The sequence below is a fragment of the Macaca nemestrina genome, chromosome 10, assembly GCF_043159975.1.
Source record: "Macaca nemestrina isolate mMacNem1 chromosome 10, mMacNem.hap1, whole genome shotgun sequence".
Taxonomy (NCBI): domain Eukaryota; kingdom Metazoa; phylum Chordata; class Mammalia; order Primates; family Cercopithecidae; genus Macaca; species Macaca nemestrina.
Genome location: NC_092134.1, coordinates 120,831,198 through 120,847,008, shown reverse-complemented (window position 1 = coordinate 120,847,008; position 15,811 = coordinate 120,831,198). Strand labels below are relative to the sequence as shown.

At 35.0% G+C, this 15,811-nt stretch overlaps 1 pseudogene; it reads left to right on the top strand.

Annotated features, from left to right (window-relative positions):
• The window catches only part of LOC105469871 (putative solute carrier organic anion transporter family member 1B7), a 77,110-nt pseudogene extending 61,843 nt beyond the window's left edge, over positions 1 to 15,267 (top strand).
• Positions 15,268 to 15,811: the final 544 nt, after the last annotated feature.

Genomic DNA, 15,811 nt, shown 5'->3' with positions numbered 1-15,811 from the left:
ATTCAGCAGCACATCAAAAAGCTTATCCACTATGATCAAGTGGGCTTCATCCCTGGGATGCAAGGCTGGTTCAACATTCGCAAATCAATAAACATAATCCAGCATATAAACAGAACCAAAGACAAGAACCACATGATTATCTCAATAGATGCAGAAAAGGCTTTTGACAAAATTCAACAGCCCTTCATGCTAAAAACGCTCAATAAATTCGGTATTGATGGAACGTACCTCAAAATAATAAGAGCTATTTATGACAAACCCACAGCCAATATCATACTGAATGGGCAAAAACTGGAAAAATTCCCTTTGAAAACTGGCACAAGACAGGGATGCCCTCTCTCACCACTCCTATTCAACATAGTGTTGGAAGTTCTGGCTAGGGCAATCAGGCAAGAGAAAGAAATCAAGGGTATTCAGTTAGGAAAAGAAGAAGTCAAATTGTCCCTGTTTGCAGATGACATGATTGTATATTTAGAAAACCCCATTGTCTCAGCCCAAAATCTCCTTGAGCTGATAAGAAACTTCAGCAAAGTCTCAGGATACAAAATTAATGTGCAAAAATCACAAGCATTCTTATACACCAGTAACAGACAGACAGAGAGCCAAATCATGAATGAACTTCCATTCACAATTGCTTCAAAGAGAATCAAATACCTAGGAATCCAACTGACAAGGGATGGAAAGGACCTCTTCAAGGAGAACTACAAACCACTGCTCAGTGAAATAAAAGAGGACACAAACAAATGGAAGAACATACCATGCTCATGGATAGGAAGAATCAATATTGTGAAAATGGCCATACTGCCCAAGGTTATTTATAGATTCAATGCCATCCCTATCAAGCTACCAGTGAATTTCTTCACAGAATTGGAAAAAACTGCTTTAAAGTTCATATGGAACCAAAAAAGAGCCCGCATCTCCAAGACAATCCTAAGTCAAAAGAACAAAGCTGGAGGCATCACGCTACCTGACTTCAAACTATACTACAAGGCTACAGTAACCAAAACAGCATGGTACTGGTACCAAAACAGAGATATAGACCAATGGAACAGAACAGAGTCTTCAGAAATAATACCACACATCTACAGCCATCTGATCTTTGACAAACCTGAGAGAAACAAGAAATGGGGAAAGGATTCCCTATTTCATAAATGGTGCTGGGAAAATTGGCTAGCCATAAGTAGAAAGCTGAAACTGGATCCTTTCCTTACTTCTTATACGAAAATTAATTCAAGATGGATTAGAGACTTAAATGTTAGACCTAATACCATAAAAACCCTAGAGGAAAGCCTAGGTAGTACCATTCAGGACATAGGCATGGGCAAAGACTTCATGTCTAAAACACCAAAAGCAACGGCAGCAAAAGCCAAAATTGACAAATGGGATCTAATTAAACTAAAGAGCTTCTGCACAGCAAAAGAAACTACCATCAGAGTGAACAGGCAACCTACAGAATGGGAGAAAATTTTTGCAATCTGCTCATCTGACAAAGGGCTAATATCCAGAACCTACAAAGAACTCTAACAAATTTTCAAGAAAAAAACAACCCCATCAAAAAGTGTGCAAAGGATATGATCAGACATTTCTCAAAAGAAGACATTCATACAGCCAACAGACACATGAAAAAATGCTCATCATCACTGGCCATCCGAGAAATGCAAATCAAAACCACAATGAGATACCATCTCACACCAGTTAGAATGGCGATCATTAAAAAGTCAGGAAACAACAGGTGCTGGAGAGGATGTGGAGAAATAGGAACACTTTTATACTGTTGGTGGGATTGTAAACTAGTTCAACCATTATGGAAAACAGTATGGCGATTCCTCAAGGATCTAGAACTAGATGTACCATATGACCCAGCCATCACATTACTGGGTATATACCCAAAGGATTATAAATCATGCTGCTATAAAGACACATGCACACGTATGTTTATTGCGGCACTATTCACAATAGCAAAGACTTGGAATCAACCCAAGTGTCCATCAGTGACAGACTGGATTAAGAAAATGTGGCACATATACACCATGGAATACTATGCAGCCATAAAAAAGGATGAGTTCGTGTCCTTTGTAGGGACATGGATGCAGCTGGAAACCATCATTTTCAGCAAACTATCACAAGAACAGAAAACCAAACACCGCATGTTCTCACTCATAGGTGGGAACTGAACAATGAGATCACTTGGACTCGGGAAGGGGAACATCACACACCGGGGCCTATCATGGGGAGGGGGGAGGGGGAAGGGATTGCATTGGGAGTTATACCTGATGTAAATGACGAGTTGATGGGTGCTGACGAGTTGATGGGTGCAGCACAGCAACATGGCACAAGTATACATATGTAACAAACCTGCACATTATGCACATGTACCCTAGAACTTAAAGTATAATAATAATTAAAAAAAAAAATGGCTGGAGTGGCTGGGACTTCTAGGCTACACACAGTAGGAGTCCCTGGGCCCAGCCCACAAAATCAGTACTTCCTCTTAGGTCTCCTGGCTTGTGATGGAGGGGCTGCCCCAAAGTTCTCTGACAAGCCCTGGAGACATTTTCCCCATTATCTTGGCAATTAACATTAGGCTTCTCATTACTTATGTAAATTTCTGCAGCTGGCTTGAATTTCTCCCCAGAATATGGGTTTCTTTTCTACTGCATCATCAGACTGCAAATTTTTCAAACTTTTATGTTCTGCTGCTTCTTGAACACTTTGCCACTTAGAAATTTCTTCCACCAGATACCCTAAATTATCTTTCTCAAGTTCAAAGTTCCACAGATCTCTAGGGTAGGGGCAAAATGTCACCCAACTCTTTGCATAGCAACAGTGACCTTTCCTCCAGATCCCAACAAGTTCCTCATCTCCATTTAAGACCATGTCAGCATGGACTTTATCATTCATATCACTATCAGCATTTTGTTCAAAGCTGTTCAACAAGACTCTTGGAAGTTTCAGTTTCCCACATCTTCCTGTTTTCTGAGCCCTTCAAGTCTCTAGGAAGTTCCAAAGTTTCCAACGTTTTTCTGTTTTCTTCTGAGCCCTCCAAACAAGTCCACCCTCTGCCTGTTACCAAATTCCAAAGTTGCTTCCCCATTCTGGGGTATCTTTACAGCAGTCCCCCCTTACCTGGTACCTATTTACTGTAGTAGTCCATTCTCACACTGTTAATAAGGACATACTCAAGATTGGGTAATTTATAAAGGAAAGAGGTTTAATTGACTCACAGTTCTAGATGGCTGGAGAGGCCTTCAGAAACTTAGAATCATAGCAGAAGGGGAAGCAAACACATGCTTCTTCACATGGCAGCAGCAAGAAGAAGTGCCAAGCAAAGAGGGAGAAAAGCACTTTATAAAACCATCAGATCTCGGGAGAACTCACTCACTGTGAGAACAGTATGGAGGTAACCATCCTCATAATTCAATTACCTCTCACTGGGTCCCTTCCACGACATTTGGGGATGATAGGAACTATAGTTCAAGATGAGATTTGGATGGGGACACAACGAAACTATAACACTAAGTATGACCCAAATGCCCCAAATGATAGTTTAAAAACAAATGGTGGAAGGATTTTTATTGCTCTGGGTTTATACCCATTAATACAATTAATGGGCTGAATGGTCATTTTGTTTTACATTCTCTGGTAAATCACCAGACTACTGTCTACAATGGCAGAACTAATTTACAATTCCGCCAGTAACATATAAGTGTTCCCTTTTCTTCACCACCTTGTCAGTATCTGTTATTTTTTTTCTTGTTAACAATAGCCATTCTAACTAGTGTGAGATGGTATCTCATTGCAGTTTTGATTTGTATTTCTCTAATAATTAGTGATTTTGAATAATATGGAACAGAAAATCAAATACCACGTTCTCCCTTTTAAGTGGGAGCTAAACATTGAGTACATATGGACACAAGGAAGGGAACAAGAGACACTGGGGTCTATTTGTGGATGGAGGGTGAGAGGAGGATGAAGATACAAAGCTATAAGTGACTATGATTATTACCTGGGTGACAATAAGTCTATACACCAAACCTGCATAGCATGCAATTTACCTATATAACAAACCTGCACATGTACTCCTGAACCTAAAATAAATGTTAAAACAAAGAAGATAAAAAAGGAACAAATAATAAAATATTTTAAAAACTACATCACCAAAACTTATTTTAAGTGAAGTTCAAAAACAAAAGATAAATTGGAAGAATTTCTAAGTCAGACACAGACACAGGCAAATGTCTGATGTATAAAAAGCTCTCAAAAATTAACAAAAACAACACCAAATGCTGGCAAGAAAGAGATAACAGGAATTTTCTTTCATTGCTGGTGGTAATGTAAACTGGTACAGCTATGTTGGAAGACAGAGTTAAAGTTTTTTACAAAGCAAAAATAGATTTATTGTATGATTAAGCAATCATGCTCCCAGATATTTACCTAAATTAATTTGAAACATGCCCACAAACAAACCCTGCATTCGAATGCAAAAAAGTGGAAGCATTTAAGATGTCCTTAATAGGTAAACAAATAACTGAACTGTGGTACATTCATACAATGGAATATTAGTCATCCATGTATTAGTCCATTCTCAGGATGCTATAAAGAACTATATGAAACTGGGTAATTTATGAAGAAAACAGGATAAATTCACTCACAGTTCAACAAGCTTTAGAGGAAGCATAACTGGGAGGCCTCAGGAAACTTACAATCGTGGCAGAAGGCAAAGGGGAAGCAAAGCATATCTTCTCATGGCAACAGGAGAGATAGAGAGAGAGAGTGCACAGGTGTAAGTACCGTACACTTCTAAACCATCAGATCTCATAACTCACTGTCTTGAGACCAGAAAGGGGGAAATCCACCCTCATAAACCAGTCATCCCCCACCAGGCCCCTCCCCCAATTTGACATGAGATTTGGGCAGAGACACAAATCCAAACCACATCAATCAATAAAAAAAATGAGCTATCAATCTACAAAAAGAAAGAAAGGAAATTTAAATGTGTAAATAAAAGAAGGCAGCCTACAACAGCTTCAGATTGTATAATTTTAACTGTATAACTTTGTAGAAAAGGCAAAACAGTGGACAATGAAAAGATCAGTTGTTTCTTGGGGCTCAGTGGGGAGAAGGGATTGATGAATAGGTCTGACACAAGGCATTTTTAGGCCAGTGGAACTATTCTACACGATACTATAATGTTGGATCATAATATTATGCATTTGCCAAACCTTTGGAAATTTACAACATAAAAAGTGAACTCTAATGTAAAATATGGACTGAATAATATATGAGTATTCTTTCATCATTTGGAACAAATATGCTGTACTAATACAAGGAGTTAATGATAGGAGAAACTGTGCACATGTTGGGCAGGGAGCCCTCCATACTTTCTGTACAATTTTTCTGGAAAACTAAAATTGCTATAAAATATAGGAAATAGTAAAGAAAAATATCATCAAACATTTTCCAAGAAAGTCACTAGAGGTTATGAAACATATGAAAAGATGAACATCTTTTTTTTTCATTGACAATAACAGAATTGCAATTAAAAGTCACCCAGACTGTCAACAAAGGTGTTGATTGCAGATTGTGATTGCAAAGTAAATGACTTTGAGCCAGTGGGAGTACTTCTAGGAATTTATCCTGTAGCTAGGTATATTCCCAAAATACTGAAAACATGTAAATATAAATAAGGTATCAAATAATGACACATGCAGGCAAATGAATATACTGAGTTCTTAAAAAAAGAAGAAAAAAGATATGTATTTTCTAATATGGACCCTATTCACAATATATTGTTATGTTAAGAAAAAAAGAAACCATAAAGAATACATGGAACATGCTATTATTTATGTAAAGTGGGGAATGTTTCTTAGTTCAGGTTAAATCCCTGGAGAAAACTCCCTGGGTCAAATTTATTAGAAGAACTTTCTCTCACTTAATGCGTAAATTCACTGTCTAACATTCCCAACAAGTAATGATCTGGCTTTTGCTGGAATTCTAGTAAAGCAGCATTCACTACCCCACATTCTCCTAACTTTAAGTCTTATTATACAAAATGTCTTCCTAAATGGTAGATTTTATTTCTATGAATAAAAGTATGGAAAGAAAAAAGCAACACTTACTAAATTTACATTAATGACATAATTTTAAGAAAGTGTTTATTTTTAATTGGAATTATAACTCATTTTAAGGGCAACTGGCAAGATGCTCCTCAGAATCTCCCCAAAGCAATGATCACCAAGTCCAAGCATTAACATCACATTTTAGGATAGCCATTACTTTAGTTACTTTAGTTTCAGTATGAAAAGACCCCTAAAACAATTAAAAAAAAAAAAAAAACCATACTAGTTTCCTTTCCTTTAGTGATAGTTTAGGTAAAACTAAAAGGAAATGTGTGTATGTGTGTGTGTTGTGTACACACACACATATATATGTATGTGTGTATGTAAGTGGGAAGCAACAGAAGAGATCAGAGGGATGTGATTGAGAACGACTATGCATATTGTTGCTGGTTTTGAAGTTGGAGGAAAGGGCCCAGAAGCCAAGAAATGTAGGTCACCTCTAGAAGTGGAAAAAGACAAGGAAACAGATCCTAGAGTTTACAGAAAAAAAAATGCAGGGCCGGGCGCAGTAGCTTATGCCTGTAATCCCAGCACTTTGGGAGGCCAAGGAAGGTGGATGATTTGAGGTCAGGAGTTAGAGACCAGCTTGGCAAACATGGTGAAACCCCATCTCTACTAAAAAATACAAAAATTAGCCTGGTGTGGTGGCAGGCGCCTGTAATCCCAACTACTCAGGAGGCTGAGGTAGGAGAATCACTGGAACCTGGGAGGTAGATGTAGCAGTGAGCCAAGATCTTGCCTCTGTACTCTAGCATGGGCAACAGAGTGAGACTCCATCTCAAAAATAAATAAATAATAATTTTAAAAAAGATGCAGCTCTACCAATACCTTGATTTTAGCCAATTAAGGCAAGTGTTAGGCTTCTGACATCCAGTGCATGCTTCAGGCTTATCTCATACACCCTTTGTTCAAAAGTTTGCACCACCTCAGCCAGCTAGAAATAACCATCCCTCTTTACAACTCTCCTGACATATTATAGCTCACACATGGCCCTTATTTGTCACCTGTGTTCACTGCTGGATTGTTTAAAGTGGAAATTTTTAAAAGAGCAGTTATTTTCCAATTAATACACAGAAAGTTAAATGATTATCTTATGATTATTAAAGGACTTTATTTTTTAGACTAGTTTTAGAATCACAGTAAAATTGAGGAGAAAGCACAGAGATTTCTCATATCCTGCCTGCTCCAACACATGCATAGCCTCTCCCATTACCAACATTTCCCATCAGGGTGGTACATTGGTTACAATTGACAACCCATATTGACGTATCTTTATCATTCATGATCCATAGTTTACATCAGATTTCACTTTTGTTTTGGAACTTTCAATAGGTTTGCATGACCATATAATGATATATAATCCACCATTACACTATCATAAAAAGTAGTCTTGCTGCCCTAAAAACCCTCTGTGCTCTGCCCTCCTTTCCCTCTAATCTCTGGAAACCTCTAGTCTTTTCACTACTTCCATAGTTTTGTCTGTTTGAGATCACATAGTTGTAACCATACATTATGTAACCATTTCAGAGTAGTTTCTCTACTCAGCAATATGAATTGAAGTTTCCTCTAGGTGTTTGTTTGATAGATTATTTCTTTTTAGCATTGAACAATAATTTATTGTCTAGATATACCACAGTTTTGTCTACTGAGGGACATCTTGATTGCTTCCAGGTTTTGGCAATTATAATTAAAAGTTCTATAGATATCTGTGTGCAGTTTTTTTGTGTAGATACAGATTTCAACTCCTTTGGATCAACACCAAAGTGCAATTACGTGATCATATGGCAAAAATATGTATATTTTATTTAAAAATGTCAGACTGGCCTCAAAAGTGTCAGTATCATTTTGCATTTTCTCCAACAATGAATGAGAGTTTCTGTTGCTCCACTTCCTTATCCACATTTAATGTTTAGTGTTCTGGATGTTGGCCATTCTCCTAGGTATATAGTAGTATCTCATTGTTGTTTAAATTTGCATTAAATTTGCATTTCCTTGATGACATAAGATGTGAAGCATCTTCTTATATGCTTGTTTACCACCTCTACATTTTCTTTGGAGAAGTATCTGTTAAGGTCTTTGGCCCATTTTTTTTTAACTGTTTTTTTCTTTAAATTGTTCAGTTTTAAGAGTTCTTTGTAAAATTGAGCAGAAAGCACAGAGATTTCCCATATTTATTATTTGGATGTCTTTTGTGAATATTTTCTCTCAGTCTGTGTCCTCTGACTCTCATTTTATCATCTTGACAGTGTATTTCTCACTTACTCAGAGAAGAATTTGTTTTTGTTTTTTTTTGTTCAGAAGTGGGTCTTGCTCTGTTGCCCAAACAGGAGTGCAGTGGCACCTTCTTAGGTCGCTGTAGTCTTGAACTCCTGGGCTCAAGTGATCCTCCTGCCTTAGCCTCCTATTGATGTAATTTCGTGATTATTTAGCTTATTTAGCTTATTAATATAATGAATTATATAATCAATATTTGAATACTGAATAGGCAAGACAGTTGAATACTGAATAGCCAAGACAAATTGATAGTTGAATGTTGAACCAGTCTTGCAAACCTGAGATACATGCCTGGATAACTGTTCTATTCAGAAAGTTTTAATTTTAATGAAGACCTGCTTATCAATGATTTATTTAATGAATTGTGCTGTTGCTGTTGCATCTAAAAAGTCATAAACAAATCCTAGGTTGTTTTCTCCTGTGTTACATCATAGATTACAGTTTTACATTTTACATTTTTTATAGTTTTACATTTTACATTTGTCGTTTTGAGTTAATTTTTGTGAAGTGTAATTTCACTATTTTCATGTGGATCTCTAGCTATTCCAGCACCATTTATTGAAAATATTAATCTTTCTCTATTGTATTGCCTTAGTTCTTTATTAAAGATCAGTTGACTATATTTAAGTGGGTCTATTTCTGGGCTATTTGTTCTTTCCACTGATATATTTGTATATTATTTTACCAAAATTACACTGTCTTGATTACTGCAGCTTTATAATAAGTCTTGAGGTCAGGTAGTATCAATATGATCATTTTGTTCTTTTCCTTGAGTATTGTCTTGGCTATTCAGTATCTTTTACCTCTTCGTATAAACTTTAGAATTAGTTTGTAAATATCCACAACATAATTAATGAAGATTTTGATTGGGAGTGCATTGAATCTGTATATCAAGCTGGGATGAACTGACATCTTGACAATATTGAGTCTTTCTATACTGTACATGAACATGGAATATCACTTCATTTTTATAGTTCTTCTCTGATCTATTTAATCAGAATTTTATAGTGTTCTGCATGCAGCTTTTGTATATATTTTATTAAATTTTTACCTCATGTTTCATATTCAGGGTTACCAATGTAAATAGTAATGCGTTTTTAATTTCAAATTCCACTTGTTCATTGATAATATATAGGAAAACTTTTCATTTTGTTATATTCATCTTGTATCCTGCAATCTTACTATAATAGCTTATTAGTTCCAGGGTATTTTTGTCTATTATTTGAGACTTTCTACATACACATATGTTAAAAAAAAAGAAAAAAAAAAAAAAAAAGACAGTTTTGTTTCTTCCCTTCAGCTTGTATACATTTCATTCCCTTTTCTTTTTTTTTTTTTTTTAAATCACATTAGCTAGGATTTCTGGTACTAGTATACATTTCAACCTGTATATATTTCCTTTCAAGCTGTATACATTTCATTCCCTTTTCATTTTTTTTTAAATCACATTAACTAGGATTTCCGATACCATGTTGAAAATCAGTCATGGGAGGTGACATCCTTTCCTTGTTCCAGACCTTGGCAGGAAATCTTTGGGTTCTTTGATGTTAAGTATGATAAGTGTAGGATTTTGGCAGATTTTTTAAAATCAGATTGATAAAGTTCTCTATTCCTGGTTTAATGAGAGTTTTAGTCACGAATGTGTGTTTGGTTTTCTCAAATGCATTTCTGCATTTTCTGATGTGATCGTGTGATTTTTTTTTCATTTTTAGCCTGTTAATATAACGAATTATGTAATTCATTTTTGAATGTGGAACCAGTCTTGTAAACCTGAGATACATTCCACTTTGTTGTTGCATATAATTTTTTATATAATTTTGGCTTCAATTAGCTATTTTTGAGAATCTTTGCATCTGTATTTGTGAGATTTATTGCTCTGTAGTTTTCTTGTTATATGTTTGTCTGCTTTGTGTATTAGGATAATGCTGACCTCATGGGATGAGACAGGAACTGTTCCTGCTGCTTCTATCCTATGAAGGAGATTATAATGAATTGGCATAAATTCTTATGTGAGTGTTTGATAGAACTCATCCATGAGCCCATCTTGGTTTGGTGATTTCCATTTTAGAAGGTTACGAATTATTGATTCATTTATTTAGCAGATATAGGCCTATTCAGATGGTCTATTTCTTCTTGTGTGAATTTAGGTAGATCGTATCTATCAAGGAATTGGTCCATTTCGTTGAGGTTAATAAAATTGGGGCCATAGTGCTGTTCATGATATTCCTTTTTTTTATCCTTTTAAGGTCAATAGGATCTGCAGTGATGTTCCATCTTTCAATTCTGATATTTATAAATCGTGTTTTTCTTTCTATCTCCATTAGCCTGGCAAGAGGCTCATCAATTTTACTATTTTTTTTTCAGTGGAATATCTTTTGTTTCTGTTGATTTTCTCTGTTCATGTTCTATTTTAAATTTCATTGATATGTGCTCTACTTTTCATTATTTCTTTCCTTCTGCTTACTTTGAATTTAATTTACTCTTCTTTTTCTACTTTGTTAAGGTAAAAGATTAAGCCATAGATTTCAGATATTCCTTCATTTTAAATATATGCATTAATGCTACAAATGTTTCTCTAACCCTGCTTTTGTGGCATCCCATAACTTTTAATACTGTAATTTTATTTTCTCTTATTTCAAATATGTTTACATTTCTCTTGAGATTTCACCTTTACTCATATGTTTCTTAGAAGTGTATTGTTTCATCTTCACATATATTAAGATTTTCCAGTTATCTTTCTGTTATTGAACTCTAATTTAATTCCACTGTGGTCTGAGGAAATACACTGCATGATTTCCATTCTTTTAAATTTTGTAAGATATGTTTTATATCTCAGAATGTGGTCTATCTCAATGAATAATCCATGCGAGCTTGGGAAGACTTTGTAGTCTGTTGCTGTTTGATGGAGTAGTCTACAAGTGTTCATTATATGCTGTTGATTGATAGTGTCATTGAGTTAAACTATGTCCTTACTGATTTTTGCCTGCTAGATCTGCCCATTTCTGATAGAGGCATTTTGAAGTCTCCTAACACAATTACGGATTCATTTACATTAATTCTCCACTTATTGTCAATAGGTTCTTAGAAACTGACATTAAGCAAAACAACATACTGTATGCCATAGGAACTTAACTCTTGTTTACACCAATTATCTGTGGTAAAATTGGTTTCATTATACAATATAAAATTTCACTTAAATTTACTAGTTTCCAGGAACCTGTTGACCATGTTGAGGACTTCATTTCTTTTTGAAGTTCTATTATTTTTTCCTAACATATTTTGACACTCCATTCTTAAAAGCTTACGTATTAAGAATTGTTATGTTTTTCAAGGGACAATAAGAGAACTGATCCCTTTGTTATTACATAAGGCATTTTTTTAATCCTTGATCAATTTTCTTGCTTTGAAGACTGCTCTGTTTTAAATATAGTAACTCCCCTTTCTTTTGATTAATATTAGCATTAATTTCTCAGTCTAATTATTTTTAAATCAGCAATGAACAAGTGGAATTTGAAATTAAAAACATTTTTAAAAATATTTTATTAAATCTTTTATTAAATTTTTACCTCATGTTTCATATTCAGGGGTGCCAATGTTTTAATCCATCAACAACCTTATTATTAATATTTTTTGAGACAGGGTCTCACTCTGCCACCCAGGCTGGAGAGCAGTGGCTTGAACATGGCTCACTGTAGCCTCAACCTGCTGGGCTCAAGGGATCCTCCTGCCTCAGCCTCCCACGTAGCTGGGATCACAGGTGTACACCACCATGCCTGGCTAATACTTGAATTTTTGTAGAGATGGGGTCTGACTTTGTTGCCCAGTTTGGTCTCGAATTCCTGTACTCATACATTCTTCCTTTCTTGGCATCCCAAAGTGCTGGGATGACAGACATCAGCCCCATGCCCAGCTAACTTTGATCTTTTAATTGATGCATTTCGATCATTGACATTAAAAGTGATTACTAGTGTAATTGAATTAATATTACCATATTTGTTACTATTTTCTATTTGCTGCCCTTGTTCTTTGATCCTATGTTTGTCTTCTACTTTTTGTCTTCCTGTTATGTTTTAATTGAGTATTTTATATAATTTCATTTTATCTTATTTATTAGTTTATTAGTTGTACCATTTTAATTAAAACATTTAGTGGTTTTCCTAGAGTTTGCAATAGACATTTAGAACAAATCCAAGTTTACATTTAAATAACACTTTATAACTTCACAGACAGTAAGAGTACCTAATAATACCAGAATAACCCTCATTCTTCCTTCCTATCCATTGTGTCATTGCTGTCATTTACTCCACTTATGTGTAATCATACATAAACATATGAATAAGCATGTAAATTAAATACTATTAAACACATTGTGCCATTATTGTTTGGAACAAACTGTTTTCTATTAAATCAATTTAGAATAAAACTGTTTTTATTTGACCTTAACTGATTTCTTCTCTGATGTTCTCCCTTCTTTGTATCCAAGTTTCTGACCTATATCGTTTTCCTTCTCTCTAACAAACTTCTTTCAACATTTCTTGAAAGACAGGTGTACTGGCAAAACAGTCCCTCCGTTTTTTATTGTGCGACAATGTCTTTATTTCAACTTAACTTTTGAGAGATAATTGCACAGGGTACAGAATTTTAAGTTGGAGGTGTTTTTCTCTTAACACTTTAAATATTTCAGTCCACTCTCTTCTGGAGTGCATGGTTTCTGAAGAGAAGTCTCTTGTAATCTTTTACTCCTCTATACATAAGGTTTTTTTTTTTTTTTTTTCTGGCTTCTTACAGGATGTTTTCTTCATCTTTGATTTTCTGCAGTCTGAAAATAACAAATCTATGCATAGTTTTTCTGGCAATTTTCCTTCTTGGTGTTTTCTGAGCTTCCTGGGTCTGTACTTTAGTGTCTGACATTCGTTCAAGAAAAACTTTCAGTGCTTATTAGTTCAAATATTTCTTTTGTTCTTTTCTTTCTCCCCTTCAAGTATTTCCATTACACACGCATAGTTATCACAAAGTTCTTGGCTATCCTGTTTTTTTTTTTTTTTCCTCCAGTCTTACTTTGCTTTTCATTTTGGAGGTTTGTATTGGGATATACTTAAAGATAGTTTCCTCAACTGTGCTCTATCTAATAATAAAAAAATTAAGCTATTTGTCATATCTGTTACAGTATTTTTTAATCTTTAGTGATTCTTTTTGGTTCTTCGAATTTTTATCTCCTTTCTACATTGCTCACCTGTTCTTGCATGCTGTCTACATTATTCATTAGAGCCCTTAGCAAATTAATAGCAGTTGTTTTAAATTTCCATTTTGATAATTCCAACATCCCTTATATACCTGGATCTGGCTTTCAATCTTATTCTTTTCAGACTGTGTTTATTGCCTTTTAGTATGAGATTTGCAATTTTTTCTTGACAGCCAGACAAAATGTACTGGGTAAAAGGAATGGCTGTATATAAGCATTTATTAATGTGGTGTAAGATGCTGGAGAAAAAGTAGCATTCTACAGTTCTATGATAAGGTCTCAATCTGAGACTGTAACTCTGGATTGTGAACTTCAAACTTGCTTTTCAGTTTCTCTCTCCCGCCCTTAGGTAGAATGAGATGGTTTGAGGGGGTTGGAGCTGTATATGTTTCTCCCTCCCAGAGGAAGGCTAGAGACAGCCGGAGTTTAGTTTCTGTAGCTTCATATTAAAAAAAAAATAACAATAGGAAAGAATTTTATGTCCCAATGAAAAGAATAAACAGAATTGCTTTCTTAATATTTGTGTCTATAACTTCTGTTTGTTTGTTTGTTTTTTCTTTTAAGGTCTGCATACTGGGGAGAAAAAAATGTAAGCGATTTTTCACAATTTAATAATCTATTTTCCTTATTCTCTTTTCACAGAAGAGCCTTCTTTGGCTTGAAGGTAGCCCTAGTGTTCCCGGTACTTGTTTTACTTACTGTATTTATTTTTATCGTAAAGAAAAAATTCCGTGGAAAGGATACCAAAGTATCAGAAAATGAAAGACAAGTAATGGATGAAGCAAACTTAGAATTCTTAAACAACATTGAACAGTTTGCACCGTCTACTGAAGAATAGTAAGGCGTGTAATTAAGGGGAGAAAAAACAAGCTATTTTGCTGCTGTTTCCAACTAATGCATTGATTCAGTAAGATGTTCCTTTTGTGGTGTTCTGAGTCTTTTCACTGAGAATTCCTACATTCTTCACTTATGATGCAACAATGAATAAACCTACGAATTTATAATGAAACAAACTATAAAAAATGGCACCCATGGTTAGGACATAGCTATGCATTTGTAGTTTAGAATACATGATTCATAAAAATTTAAAGTGAGAGGAATAGTTAATATGTAATAGAAGAAAAAGTACTTGCTCAGGTAGTTGTAACTCTTAATAAAACCAATGACTAGAATACAGTGGAAGTAAAAAGGCAGAGATAGATTAATAGCCTAAATAAGGAGAAACGCCTGATGCCTTTTTTAAAACAAAATAAAACCGTTTAGACATTTTACTTAGGCCTAAAATCTAGCCAGGTTTTATGCTACAATGGTATCTATTTTTCATGTTAAATTGTACATTACTCAGAAATTATAAATCTTATTAATTTATAATTTGAAATTGTGTTTGCTAGCCACCTTGATGTATTTTCTTCCAACGTCCCATTAAGATACTACTGAAAAAAATAGAAATATTCAAATATTTGCAAGGTATAATTGTCAGGCAACATATTACAGCATGTGTTAAGTTTCTACTAGGCCTATGGAAATGGTTTAAGAAAAGCTGACTTTGACTTGAGAAACAAAACCCATTGATAAGATGTGTCTTCATTGCATCTGTCTGTTCTCTGAGAGAAATAAAATCTGTGTCATTCTCTTGCATACATGTTTGTTGGTTCATCATGCACAAAAAGATATCTTCCACATCTCTACAAGCCAGGCAAGACAGAGGGAAAATAAGATCAAACATTTAAATATTGCATTTTCTAGTAGCAACAACTCTACTGTAATGAATGCTAGAGGTTGTAGTTTCTTATTAATTGTTTTAAAGATTTTTTTTTGGTATCAGAGTCAAGTGTAAAAATATATTTTCTCTTTTTTTTATTATACTTTAAGTTCTAGGGTACATGTGCACAACGTGCAGGTTTGTTACATATATATACATGTGCCATGTTGGTGTGCTGCACCCGTCAACTCGTCAGCACCCATCAACTCGTCATTTACATCAGTTATAACTCCCAATGCCATCCTTCCCCCCTCCCCCCTCCCCATAATAAGCGCCAGTGTGTGATGTTCCCCTTCCCATGTCCAAGTGATCTCATTGTTCAGTTCCCACCTATGAGTGAGAACATGCGGTGTTTGGTTTTCTGTTCTTGTGAAAGTTTGCTGAGAATGATGGTTTCCAGCTGCACCCATGTCC